This window comes from Sceloporus undulatus, chromosome 1 (assembly GCF_019175285.1).
Source record: "Sceloporus undulatus isolate JIND9_A2432 ecotype Alabama chromosome 1, SceUnd_v1.1, whole genome shotgun sequence".
Taxonomy (NCBI): Eukaryota; Metazoa; Chordata; class Lepidosauria; order Squamata; family Phrynosomatidae; genus Sceloporus; species Sceloporus undulatus.
This window is the reverse complement of record NC_056522.1, coordinates 341801582-341816064: the sequence shown is the minus strand read 5'-3', so window position 1 is coordinate 341816064 and position 14483 is coordinate 341801582.

Below are 14483 nucleotides of genomic sequence, written 5' to 3'. Positions count from 1 at the left end.
TCCATTCAACCAGTCCCAGCAAGCCCGCAATCTTGGTTTTTATCTTTGACTCTTCTCTGGCAGTGATCCCAGATCCAGACCACAGCCAAGGCTTGTAGATTCTTCTATACAATATTGCCAAAATCCGACCATATCTCTCCGCTTCTACGCCAAGATCCTGTCCATGCCCTATGATCACGACTTGATTATGTAACATCCTCCTGGCTGGGCTCCTCTTTCTCACCTCCGTCCTTTAATTTCGGACCACATTCAGCTGCACGCATTATCACATCCACCCACCGCTCTGACCATACTCTCCTGTGTGGCATCCCTTCACTGGCTCCCCCTCCTTTTCTGCATCATTACAAGCTCCTGCTGTCGACGTTTAAAGCCCCCATGGGCTGCCCCCCCTTATTATCAGACCTCTTTCTCTTAACCTTCCCACCAGGGCCCTCCGTTCTGTGAGTCAAAGTCGGCTGTCCCAGCCCAGGATTTCCTCTGCCCATTAGGATTTGCCCCTTTTCACTCACTGCCCTCACTCCTGGAACCTTCTTCCCCCACGAACAAGAGCCATCACTTCTTTAACCAGCTTCAAAACGGAGTTGAAGACCATCTGTTCAGGGCAGCGTTCCAGACATGCGTGATTGTCACTTGATATCTGATGTCTTTTTGTTGCTTGTTTATATGAACCATTTCCTGGTATTGCTATGTTTTTTTGTATTATCTATCATTCTTAGATTGTACGCTATAGGCAGGTTTACTCTTTTATACTTGTGTGTTTTATGTACAGCGCTGTGCAAATCACAGTGCCTATAAAAAATATAAAATAATAATAAAATGAATAAATCTAGCAGGCAGAGGAAGATCTGGATGTTTTTATCCGGGCTTCTTTATACAATATGATCCTTTGCTTATAGAAGAAAACAAGTTCTCCCTGCACTAGAAGTTTCTGACATATCAACATTGTTAAAAGAAATAACATGCATTTTTTTGTTCTACCGATTTTAATATAGCATATCTTGCATGAAATTGCTTAACATCACAACCTTAAAATCAATACATGCAATTCTTACTAATCTTAACCAGAGCCAGTGAACCAGTCATTAGCATCATTCGGCAGGAGTACAAGTACTGTTTATTTAAATTACTACAGTACTTTATTCAGATAGGATTTAAATGTGAGCAATGGCAGATGGGGAACACCAGTTTCTAGTGAGACACAAGTTCAAAGAACCAAAGCCAAACAATTGTGTTACAGCTATTGATTTATTTTCCATAACTTACAGATAAAATCATTACCTCCTAAAGTAAAATAAAATGCCAGTTAATTTTGTAAGAGTTTTTTACGTACTGCACTGTTTGTTACTGGTTTTCTATTGCAAAATACACCCCCTACACAGATTTTCATTGCAAATGACTATTAGGTTCCGCAATGCAGATGGTTAAAAGGGGAAGCTGATGATTATCCCAGTGTCAATTGTAATTTTAAGAAAAAAATAATTGGAAAATATATTTACAAAAAGTAAAACTCTTCCTACTTCTGAAGATTAGGAATTAAAAAGGTTTGATTTAAGTCTCTTCAGAATCAGTGCTTGATGCCTCTTCTGCTTTAGACATCACAGCCCAATCAGACTTTTGGTGGGTGTCAGTAGCACAGCTGAAAGAGAAGTCTTTTTAAGGAAACTGCCATGGTGCCTTCATTGTTTGTGGGAAATCTGGCTGCAGTCATGTTACAGTAGAATGAAGCAATGTTGTCCTGGAAGGTTGTATCGGTTGCAAGAAGCGGGCCAAAAGTGAATCTCTCAGTTGAACAGTTGTCAAGTCAAACAAGGGTAAGGGACTAGGAATAGACAAAAAGCAACTATTACTGTATGGATTTCTGAAGCCGTAGCCCCCCAGTCAGTTTCTGTACCTGACATTTTGCCATTACAAAGCACGGCATGTAGAAGTAGAGTAAATAGCAGTTAACTAATTATTATTTATTTTCTGCCACTGTTAATGGTGAAAACTGTCTCAAAAAGGATAAAATAGATATGACAAGCATGTGCTCTTGATTTTTTAAAATTATTTGCATTTTTTAAATAATGTCCAGCTAACAATGCCTCTATTTTAGAAATAACAGCAATAGAAATTTCTGTTCCGGGGCACAAAGCAAAGGGTGTTCAGCAGAACGGTACCACGAAGCACTCATCCCATGTTTCTTATTTGTTCCCTTCCCTGTGGACCTAGCTAAAGAAAATTAACAGGTAACCAGGAGGCATTCACGTAGTAGTGCCAGAAAATGAACAATGGGAGAACATCACAGCGACATTCATTAGTGCCATTTAAAGCATAACTTTTGTTGGTAATGCCAGGAAGAGCTATTTGAACAGGGTGTAATGTTTAAAGATTGGTCATTTAATAAATAGTTCCAATTGCACAGAGTTTCCACATTACTGCTGCCAAATTAGAGCCATGACAATGTTAAGGAAAGCACATCTAGAATTGAATTTCAGATTACATGGAAATGCCTCAACAGCTTATTCCAATAGCCTCACATGACTTAGATTTAACCAAACAGGGACAATCCAAGATATAGCCTAACTTTAGAAGTCACCAGCTGACCAAGTGAAAACTAACCCTAGACACAATTATTAATTACAACTTTGAATCATTTAGGAGAGGGTAGGCAATGGCATGGATGGTAGAACCCATTTTCATCCTCTTCCTCCATGAGCTGCAAGGGTCTACGTAATGTCAGGGAACTTCTAGTTACCATTTTGGTCAGAAAAAATATTTGGGGGGGGCTAGGTAGGAGGAAGGCTAATTGCTCTATTTGTATGTGTTTTGGCACAGGTTTCAGACAGAAAATTCCCTGAAAATTGTATCAAATTTGGCAGACCTTGGGGACTGCCAGGAGTCTCTAAGGGCACAAACATGGAGCTGTAATTGTGCATTTAGATGATGTTTTTATTGTTTTTAAACGGTATTTTTGAGTGATGTATTGTTTATTGCATGCAACCGAATGTTACTCTGTTTTGTGGTTTAATCCTGCCTCGATCCATCGGGAGGGGCAGGTAATATAAATTATTATTATTATATTATATTATATTATTATTAGCATCCAATTCCAATTGCATCCATTTTGATGCATTTTCCTCATCTTTGTTCATGAAGTTTAAAGTGAGCCAAGGATTGAACAAGAAAAAAACCTTGGGATCAAAGCTTGTTACCCTTTCGGTAGGAACTGTTTACTTAGAAAGACTGCTCCTAAATATTAAAGTATTTTGGAATCCTGTTGGGACATTACGCTAGTGAAAAATAGCTGTACAAGTAGTTGCACATCTCACAGACTGCATAAGTGCAGTCCCTACTGCAGCCATTTGTCTGGAAGCACACACACACACACCACACAGAATGTGTGAGAGAGAAAAACTTTTCTCAGACATTTGATCTTGTGAGAGTAGGAAACTAACTGACCATGTACAGTGGGTGCGTTGAAGGCTATTGCTTGTGCATCTCTCAGATTCTGTGTGAAATGCTGGTGTATATTTGTGCTGTGCTAAAAGCACAGGATCTTGACCATTAAGTATTATGCAGCTCTACTATAAACAAAGCCCCACTAGCCTGCAAAAAAACCCAAAAAGTTAATAGCAAGATTAAACACTACAATTCCAGATTGATCCAATTTACTCATCGGTTCCAGGGGGAAGCAAAGGTTGGGTTGATAAAGTTTTCACAAAGCAGAAGTGGTGTAATTTATCTTCTCCATATTCATCTTCAGGAAAGCACACCTGACAAGCAAAATCAGGGCCTTTGCATAGGACAAACCCTGCCATGTATAGCGTTTCAGAGCTGCATAGAAAACTGCTGCCAGCCACCTCTATTGACAACATTTCCCTGTAAAATAAAGGAAATATGAGATTTACAAAATGGTTTATAGTTTCATATCTGTAGCAAACATATGGTATTTCGTTTTGTTTTTGAACTGCAACGGCCATCTTACCTACCTTTCTGCTTGTTGGTAGAGCCATGGAAATTTCATTCCAGTAATATTTGGAGGGCCACCCATTTCGGCACCTATGCTCAAAAGTAACCATGGGCCAAATAAATACTTCCCCCCCCCCTATAATTTATGAACTTCCCTTTGGAGAATGCTAAATACCCATTACTGGCCAAGTCCATATAAAAAGGGCAGTATTACAAGAACATGGGTTGTACTCGTCTCTCCCAGGATTAATATTCCATTTATATGTGCAAAATGAAGCAAACATGATGTGGCTGAAGCACATTTTAGGACTACAGACAGAGGAACCATATTTTTTTTTGTTCCTCTCTGCATAAAGGTGACACAGCTAATGCTATTGTTTTTTGTTTTGTTTTGTTTTGTTTTTCTTTAGTTGCAGGACTATTTTTTGAAAGGAAAGAAGCCGCATTAGAAAATATGGCTTCTTTCATCATCTCTACCATCTCATTGTTCTGAGTATGTGTCAGGCCACAGAGGCACTACTTTTTAGAAACAGTCTTTTCCAGACCGCTTCAGACACACAGTATATTGCATTGGTGTCCCTGAGACTTCCACTTTCTCACATGCAGAACCTAGGCTAAATAAATTAGGAAGATGGGAGGAGATAACTGACTAATAGGATGTGGCAAAGATCTGTGGTGATAATCTGTGGGATCTGGAGAGACTGGGGTGTATGTATGGGCCAAAAGCCCAGGTTCCCCTGGCCCAGGTTGTCCTGTTAGACAATGCAGGCCAACAGCCCGGACCATGGACAAGCAGACTGGACACCATTCTGGCAAATCTGGCCTTACCCTGGCCCAACCGTCTGAGTGTAGTCTTTAAAACAGGCAATTTGTGCTGGAGTTTCCAAGAAACTCTGCTGTGACAGCCTATTGTTGTTATTATTATTACCACCACCAGTGGAAAACAACAACATCAGTTAAAATACACATCAATTTAAAAGGCAAGTAAATGTGACAACTCAGTATTAAAACATTTAAATTACATTTAATCATTAGATGCCGGCTGGAAGAGACTGGCTTTAATGTTCTTTTATTCGGGGGCAGCTAGGAGTTCCTGGGGGTAACCTATCCTGGCTGGCTGGTAACTGTCCACCAGAGAACATGACCATGCAGGGCAGATGATTGGGTTTATCCTGTAGGTTACCTGGACCCAAACCATGTAGGGCTTTAAACGTAAAACCAACATTTTGTACCTGTCCAGAAACTATTGGCAGCCAGTGAGTGATTTTAACGTTGCTATAATGTGATCACTCCTGGACGTCCCAGCAATCAATCTGGCTGCTGTGTTTTTTAAACTAACCAAAGTTTCGAACATGGTACAGAGGTATCCCAATGTACAGCACATTATAAATGTCCAACTTTGAGGTTACTAGCCACTTTATCATCTTAGGCAATACCATCTTTAGACCTGCTGCCCCACCATTCTACATGTGGGCCCCAGTCACAGCCTGTGTGTCAGAAAGGACACCTGGCTGTGTGAGTGAAGTCAGGTGCCCTATTTCCGCCCCATGGGCTATGGTGGCAGAGGAAGGCAGGTGGCAGGTGCGGAGGCAACTCCAAAGTGTGATGGTGCAGTGGTGGGTGGGTGTCTGAACACCCACCAGTCTCCATACCAGACCAGGTAGGTGTCAGGGGCAGAAACAGGCGGGATCCCCAGGCAGGATATGACAGGGTTAGCCCATTTTATCCTGCTTGGCATTCAGCGCCAAGAGTGTAGGCTAGTGGGTACATAAAATAAAAGGAAATTAGCAGATAACAAGCTAAAAAGAAAACAGATACAATTATAAAATGCCCATCTTGTGCAGAAGTTGCAGTGTGGCACTTTAGGTCAAATTTTTATGAAAGTCTTGAATTACTTAATTGGGGCACTTTAATATAGAGTTGGTAGGCAACATGTTCACCAACTTCCTGACAAATAAAACAGGCCATAATTATAAGAAATAAGTTCAATGCAACATGTTATAATCTAAATAGAAACATCCAGAAAATTATGAGAGCAAACCACGTTTTACACTCCAACGAGACATTAATCGCCGTGTTTAACTATGTAGCATTGGTAACCTGGATTATTACAAGTAAAAGAAACTGCTGAAGATGAGAAAAGATCCTTGAGTGTATATCAAAGAAAGTCTGTTGATAGATGTCCAAAGAGATAGTTATTGGATACAAGAAATAAAGATGCCTATGAAAACATGAAAAATAAAATTGAAGCCTGACAAAATAAACCACTATCTGGTTAGTATATTAAAAGTACAGAAGGAAAAAAATGAGAAGGGAACATTTAGGAAAGGGTTATAGAATGGGCCAAAAAAACAGAAGTATTATATTTTAAAGCTCAAGAGAAGAGAGTATTAGGCAAATATGAAGCAATAACCAAGTGGGAAAATGTCATTTATGCAGAAAGATGAAATGACTATTCACTGTCTTTTTAAAAAAAACTGATGGGAATGCAAGTTGGATATTGTTGAAATATGAAGTTAAATTTTATGGGGGTTTAAATAAAACATGGGTATGAACACACATACTGGTCATTGGAAAGAAGGTCTGGTTTATAGATGTGGCAATCTCTGGGCATTGCAAAATCAAAGACGAAGAGAAAGAAAAACTTTATGAAGTACTGAGACCTAAAAAATAAGATTCAGCACCTCTGGGAAAGCAAAAATTGTATGCCAGTCTGGACAGATGCTCAGAGCAAATAAATCAATAAAAATCGGATTGAAATTGCATAGTTAGACTCACAACAGCACAATTATAAAAGTGACACTTTGGAACATATCCATTGAGGAACTGGGTGATGAACTACTAGATTGTATCCAATAATCCAAATAACGGATGGCCCAAAACTCCATTTAATGACATCTGATAGACTGTGAAACCTATTATTATCCTCAATTTAACAGTATACCTACTGGTACTAACTGGCGTTTTGGTCCATCAATGATTCAGATTCTGTCTAGCAATGAGGATCAGCAGAATATGGGCAATATTCCATAGAAGAAATTTTATTCTGTGCATTATGATCCAACCTGGGTGATTTCATTCAGAGATTTTCGCTTAATTCACCACCTGACCACACAGTTTTTTTCCAGCAGTTGTAAGAGCCTTTGCAGTACAATTGTTGGGTGTTGTTTGTACATAAGCGCAAAGTTAAGAAAATAGTTCACTCACCTTTGGTTACAGGGACATGTTGCCTGGATAACAGCTGGGTCTTTGAGGGCATCCACAACAGTCCGGTTTGCTAACCATATATGAGTAAGATCACTGTCTATGAACTTGTACTGCGGCCTCAAAATGGAATTAGAAGAAAGGAGTTGCTTCACCCTGAAAATAAGTAAGAGCTAAGTAATTCGGACAATTTTCATTTCTGCCAGGCAATTCTACAGAAGGGGAATGAAATACATCTGTAGAGTAACTTAATTCTACCATACGAAGAAATTTCCCCCCATAGCCTGTTGTCATTGAAGGGACAGCTTTCAAATGGATGTGTGGTGGATATGGGTATCTAAGCTTAGTTTGTTGTGCAGGACATATAAATGTAGCTCTTTGTAAATTGTATTGAGTACTGTTCTAAGGTTTTGTACGGAACCAGGAGTCAACTTATAAATAGCTTACTTTGGCATTAGATCAACTTATCTTTTAATTAAAATGCCTTTACTACAATCCACAAAGTATGTTTTTTTTGCAAAAATTAATGGCAGCTGGTAATTTCCGTGTCGGTGGGTAAGTCGATCCACTCAGGTTTAGTTTAAACTTTAACAGAGCTGTTCAAATGCTGAACCCAACTCCAAAACAGATTGGCTCTTTGGATAGATAATGTAAAATTTGAACTAAAACCTGAAGTGGAGTTACCAACTGAGTGATATGGAATAATAATATAATAATAAAATAATAAATAATAATAATAATATACTAAAATAATGTATTTATATTTCCCCACTTCTCCCTGCAGTTCGGCATTGGAAGGCACCAATGACATTTCGCACCCACATACCGTTAAGAGCACTGTGAACATGGGGGAGGATTTATCTCATGTATGGCAAAACCCCTCTGAACAAATCTTGCCAGAAAGCCCCATGATAGGTTTGCCTTAGGGTCTCCATAAGTCAGGAACAACCTGAAGGCATGTAACAACACAACTTCCCATCATAGCTGTGTTCCCCCCAATTACCAAGCAGCGGTTTACTCCCTTAAGCCAGAGAGGCTAAGTCTAAAGGAATTGCAGCTAAAGACCTGGTAGCACACTGCCACTTTCTGAATTCAAGGTACATATAAAAAGCCTGGTCAGTTTCCAAGTCCTGAAACTTTACAAGTGCCCTAACATATCAGCAAGGACAATTCTTATGAGTTAATTCTTCTAACTTATATTCTTATAACTAGACATAGGCTAAACTGAACCAGTGACCACATTTTAAAAAATTGCTCTTTGGAAACCGTGTGGAAAAGAGCAAGCATCTCTTCTTCCCCCAAATGAAATTGGATCAAAAGTCATGGCACAATACCTGGCCAGAGGGACCCGGTAACAAGGCTGTATAAATACAGGTTTTTGGAGTAAATCCTGAATTTCTGAGCAAATGTGTGCAAGGGAGAGATGGAAGACAGCGAGAATACAATATCGCCCACTCAGTGAGTTTCCTGTTGTCATAAAAGCAGTTAACTCGCAGTCTCCTGGAATTCGGCTAGAAAAGATAAAAAGAAGAATTAAAGGTAACCCTATTTATACTTAACAACCCTAATAACTTAATATTTTGAGGCCCTGATCCTGTGCAGATTTAAGAATAAACCTTGTCAAAGCATAAAGGGACCTCTTTCAAGTAAACGTATTGTGGATCGTTATCTCAAACACAGTAAATCATCATCATCACATCATCATTCATTTATAATATAGAACCAGAGGTATACATGGAATTGGTAAACATGTGCTGATTATCTATCCCACCTTCTCTATACGCCATACCTGCTGTCAAAAGCCAATTTCATAAAAAACATCATGAACATTTCTTGTAGCTGCACCACATCCACACGTAATTCAGCCTTGGGGAAATACTCCTCAATTCTGAAAGTTGCAGTCCTCCCTCCCAAAATGGAAACTTCTCCAAGCACTGCATTTAGGCAAGCTTCAAAATCAGGAGTTGAGAAACTTTTGATGGCTTCCGATGTTGGTTCTACAATCACAAGCGGAATATGGCCAATGGGAAGGGCTGTGGGGGACTGCTGGCCAAACCAACGGGAGACCAAAGGTCAGGTTGTGGCATGCATGACCTGTCTCTGTAAGAGTGGGTTTAGATTGTAATACCAGCTTCCTTTCCATAGCCCTATCAGACAGTGTGGAACTGGGGGTCCGTCAGCACTGGGGCGTGTCGAATTAACGTTATTTCGCACAATACCATCATACCATCATTCGAATGGCCCAATCCGAACGGACGTGATGCGCGAGATGCCGACTGAATCGTACTGGCTCTCTTTTTGGAGCGTGTCGGCCAGTGCGTGTTAAGGGGATTGGCAATATCCGGATTGGGGTCTGTTCGATCTCAGTGCGAATGGGTCTGGTGTGACTACCCAGTCCTGAACTCCATCGCAAGACCCCAGCATTCCAATTTTAACTTCCGTGGGTCTTTCTCTGCCGGTTCCAGGGAAGCGGGGTGGCGGTTCCAGCAGCCTCCTCCCCTCCTCACGGCTTGGGAGCCAGCATAAGCTGCATCCCAAGAAGGGTAGAGGCGCGGGGGGGCGCTGGAATCGTGGTTCCAGCGGCCCTCCTCCTCCGCCTCGCGGCTTGGGAGCCAGCATAAGCTGCATCCCAAAAGGAAAGAGGCGCGGGGGCTGCTGGAACGGCGGCGATCGCCGCGAACTAGCGGCCCCGCGCCTCTTTCCTTCTTGGGATGCGCTTATGCTGGTGCTCCAAGCCGCGAGGAGGAGGAGGAAAAAGCATCCCCATTAAGATGGCATCCACCTCTTTGGACAAGCCGCTGGAACTGGTGCTCCCCCCCCCCCCCAAATACATATTCACTCACTCACACCACACACGTAGACCGGGCATTGCTAATTTGTTGCAAGGGAGGGCATGGTAACGTTAAAACCAAGCATGAATGTAGAGAGGAAACAGAGAGGAATGTAAGAGGGCACGTTATATCGCGATTGTTCATGTGAATGAACTGGCTCTCCAGCTGTTACCGGGCTGTCATGACGGGACCTCCCCTTTCACCCCGAAGCGTTTAAGGTCGCAACCCATGCAGGGCACCACTGAGCATGTGCGAGGGGGCCGAACGAATCGGCCAATCCTCATGTTGCAGCGCGGTGTGACTATACATTCTGCACTGAATGCACTTTCGCGCGAAGGCGTATTGGCCAATTTGAATCATGCCAATTCGGAGGGTCCCCAGGTATGATGGTTGTGCGAAATAACTTTAATTCGAACCGCCCAGTGCTGAAGACCCCCAGTTCCAGACCATTGATAAGGGCTCATGTGAGTGGCTGTGTTCCCCCCTGTGACCAGCCTGAAATGGTTTGTGAGGAGTGAAGTTGGTTTAGCTTGTCCAGTCTCTTACGCTCTTGTTAAATGTCAGCTTGTTATATATCCAAGAAAGTTTTGAAAGCATCCTGTTATTGCTTCTCTCTGATTTCCAGGCAGACCAGTTAAAACCCATTTCACATGGTAATACTCTCCCCTATGCCTTCTCCCAAAAGGGAGAAGCAACAAATATATTTTGTTGTTGTGTGCCTCAAGTTGTTTCCAATTTATGGCAACCCTATCATGGGGTTTTTCTGTGGCAAATTATTCGGAGAAGGTTTGCCATTGCCTTCCCATGAGGCTGAGAGCATGTGCCCAAGGTCACCCATAGAAAAGGGAATTCCATACCAGAGAACTGCCAGGAATCACTTAAATACACCCTGTAGTCCTGAACTGGAGGTAGATATTTAAGAAGATATTTACCTCTTAAGCAGTAACAGGATGCTTTCAAAACCTTTAATCTCAATAGTGGGTGGGTGGGTGCCCAGGGACCATATGTCTGTTCAGTGTATATGTGTGTGTGCTTGTCAGCTTAAATGAGTTGTTATGAAAGAAAAGGGCCTCAGCATTAATTAGATAGCCTAATTAGAGGCAGTGCCTCATCCAAGACAGGTAAGAATCTGGAATAGATTAGTAGAGTTCTATCACACTACAGGTCATCTGGATTATGAATATGCACCCCCTCTATATAATAATAAATAAAATAAAGTTTTATTTGTATACCGCACCTTCCTTATCAGGGCGGTTTACCCCATTATACATACATACATATATATATATATATATTATAGATATATATATGTGAAAATATCAAACCTGACATTATTTTCAAAAGAGAAGTGTTGTCCACAGAGACAGAAAAGGAGTGTTGAAGGGTGGACTTAGGAGGAAAGACAAGAAGCTCTGTCTTGGACATGTTGAGCTTCAAACGCTGATGACGCATCCACTGTGAGACATCTGTGAGACAAGACGAAACTTGCTGTTCAAGCCTTGGAGAAAGGTCGGGGTGGAAAGATCCAACTGGGTGTCATCGGCATACAGATGGTAGGAAAAATCAAAGGAGCTGATGAGTTTACCTAAAGACAATTTGTAGAGAGTAAACAGAAGGGGACCCAGAACAGAGCCCTGGGGAAACTCCAACAGATAAGGGAACAGGAGATGAAGTCTGACCACCTGCAACCACTGCAAAAGATTTGCCAGACAAATAAGATCTAAACCAGTCAAGAACAGAGTCTGAGAACCCAAGGTCAGAGAGTATAACAACTAGAAGGCTGTGATCAACGGTGTCAAAGGCTGCAGAGAAATCAAGAAGGATGAGAACAGAGTAAAGGCCATTAGCCTTGGCCTGTAAAAGGTCATTGGAGATCTTAGTGAGAGCTGTCTCTGTAGAATGCTGTGGGCGGAAACCAGACTGAAAGGGATCAAGGATGGAGTTGGCTTCAAGAAACTCAAGACAGCGAGAATAAACAACCTGTTCCAAGACCTTAGAAAGAAAGGGAAGAAGAGAAATCGGAAGATAGCTAGACAAAGAGGAGGGGTCAAGAGAAGGTTTTTTCAGAATTTCTCAGGAAGCAATTGGCCTCATTCCCAGTACCTTTTAAACCAGGCCTCAAATTGGTTTGAACCAGTTTAAATGACTATGGTTCGCACTTGAACCAAATTGCTGAAACAATTCATGGGGGGGGCACGTGTTAGACCCATTTAACCCACATCTTTTTGACACTGATTTTTTCTGCGTCTTTTTGGATAAATTGATTCCGTGCAAGTGGAAACCAAATGCGGATCAGAGTTGATTTAAATTTGCCCTTTGGCTGGTTGGAGTGGATCCATTTTGAATCAATTCATTTGTCAATATGGATCACAAGTGCATTATTTTATTTTATTTTGTAGCAAGAAAATGTGATCAGGGCAAATGTACTGTGAACCATGCTCCACTGCCAAACCGATCCATCGATTTGGATCACAAAGCAATTTATTTGTAAGTGGGAATGCAACCATGGAAAGCCTATTCACTTAAATGTCAATTCTGTTTTCTTGAGTGTTCAATTTCCCCCGAATAGGTAATTTTACATGATGCCAAGTCAGTATTTGAATCAATCCAATGTCATATTGGCACTGATCTAAAGCAGTACATGGAATCAAAGGGACATGGTATCACCCTTTTCAGTTCAGTTAATAATAAAAATAAAATATATTTTTTTATTTTATCTTGCTTTTTGCCAAGCAATCAAAGCGGCGTACAACAGACTAAAATATATCCATATATACATAGTACCCCCCTTAAAATAGGATTAAACATCATAAAACTAAAACTAACATTTTAAAATCCAAACAATAACCATGCGCAGAGTTTAATAAATAGGGAAGTCTTATTCGTGGCTGAGTATTTTATTCTGGGAAGGCCTGTCGGAAGAGATCCATCTTAATGGCTTTTTTGAAGCTCTCTAGATTGGTAATTTGATGGATCTCGTCTGGCAGGCCATTCCATAAATTGGGAGCGGCTGCAGGAAATGTCCTCTGGGAGGTTGCTATTAATCTGGTCTTTAAGAGCTGTAATAAATTCCTCCCAGAGGACCTGAGGGTACGGGGTGGATTATATGGAAGGAGGCAATCCCTTAGATAGGTTGGGCCCAAGGTGATAAACAACACCTTGTACTGTGCCCTGAAACTGATAGGCAGCCAGTGGAGTGACTTCAATATTGGTGTTATATGGTCACTCCTTGCTGTTCCTGTGACCAACCTGGATGCCATATCCCCGAGCATCATCCTCTGGAATCTGCCCTCCTAGTTCTCTCAGGTGCTCCAAGAGGATGCCATGATCTATTGTGTTGAATGCAGCTGAGAGGTCTAGAAGCACCAACAGAGTCACGCTCCCTCTGTCAATGCCTAGATGTAGATCATCAGTTAGAGCGACAAAGGCAGTCTCCATCCCATACCCAGTCCTGAAGCCTGTTTGAAATGGATCAAGAAAATCATCTTCATCCAAGACCACTTGGAGCTGAAGAGCAACCGCCCTCTTGATCACTTTGCTCAAAAATGGTAGATGAGAAACAGGCCTATAATTTTTCATGTCCGCTTTTTTCAAGAGCGGTCCTTCTTTCTAGGAAGATGGTATATAGCCCTCCCCAAGGGAAGCATTGATGACACATCTAAGAAGTGCCATCAATGCTTCACCCCCCTGGACGGCCAGCCATGATGGGCAGGGATCAAGAGGGCATATTGTCTTTTTTACCTTTCCAAGTATCTTGTCCACGTCATCAGTACTCACTAGCTCAAACTGATCCAGTTTAATCTCATAAACGGGTTTACTGGTCACCTCATTAGTCGATTTTGCTTCAACATTTGTGTCCAAATGGGCTCTTATTTGAGAGATTTTGTCTGCAAAGTAGTTGTTAAAAGCGTCACAGCAGGCCATTGTTGGGTTAAGTAGAAGGTTCTGGGTAGATGGCATCACTGTCAGTTCCCTCAACACCCTAAACAGTTCTGCTGGACGAGACTTTGCAGAGGCAATACGAGCAGACGAGGAGGATCTCTTCGCTGCTTTAATTGCCTCTCCATAAGAACAGAGGAATTTCTTATGGCAAGTTCTGTCAGAAAAGAGTCCAGATTTCCACCAATCGTGCCCTAGTCGTTGTCCCAACCGCTTCATATTCTTCAGCTCTCTGGTATACCAGGACTTCTGATTTGAAGCGAGTTGGAAAGGACGCTCAGGAGCGATTGTGTCGATAGCCTTAATAAGCTCGTTGTTCCATAGCCAAGGCTTCAACAGAATCACCGGCATTATCAATCATCAAACCTTCTTGAGCTTTCTGGAATCCAATCGGTTCTATTAGCTTTCGAGGGTGGACCATAGCGGCTCTTAGTTCTGCCCTGACCAGGAAATGATCCATCCATGACAATGCAGAGGTATTAACTACCTCTGCTCACAGATATTCCTGTTCCGTACTAAAGACCGCAATGACAGTATGATCCGCACAATGTGTCAGCCTGT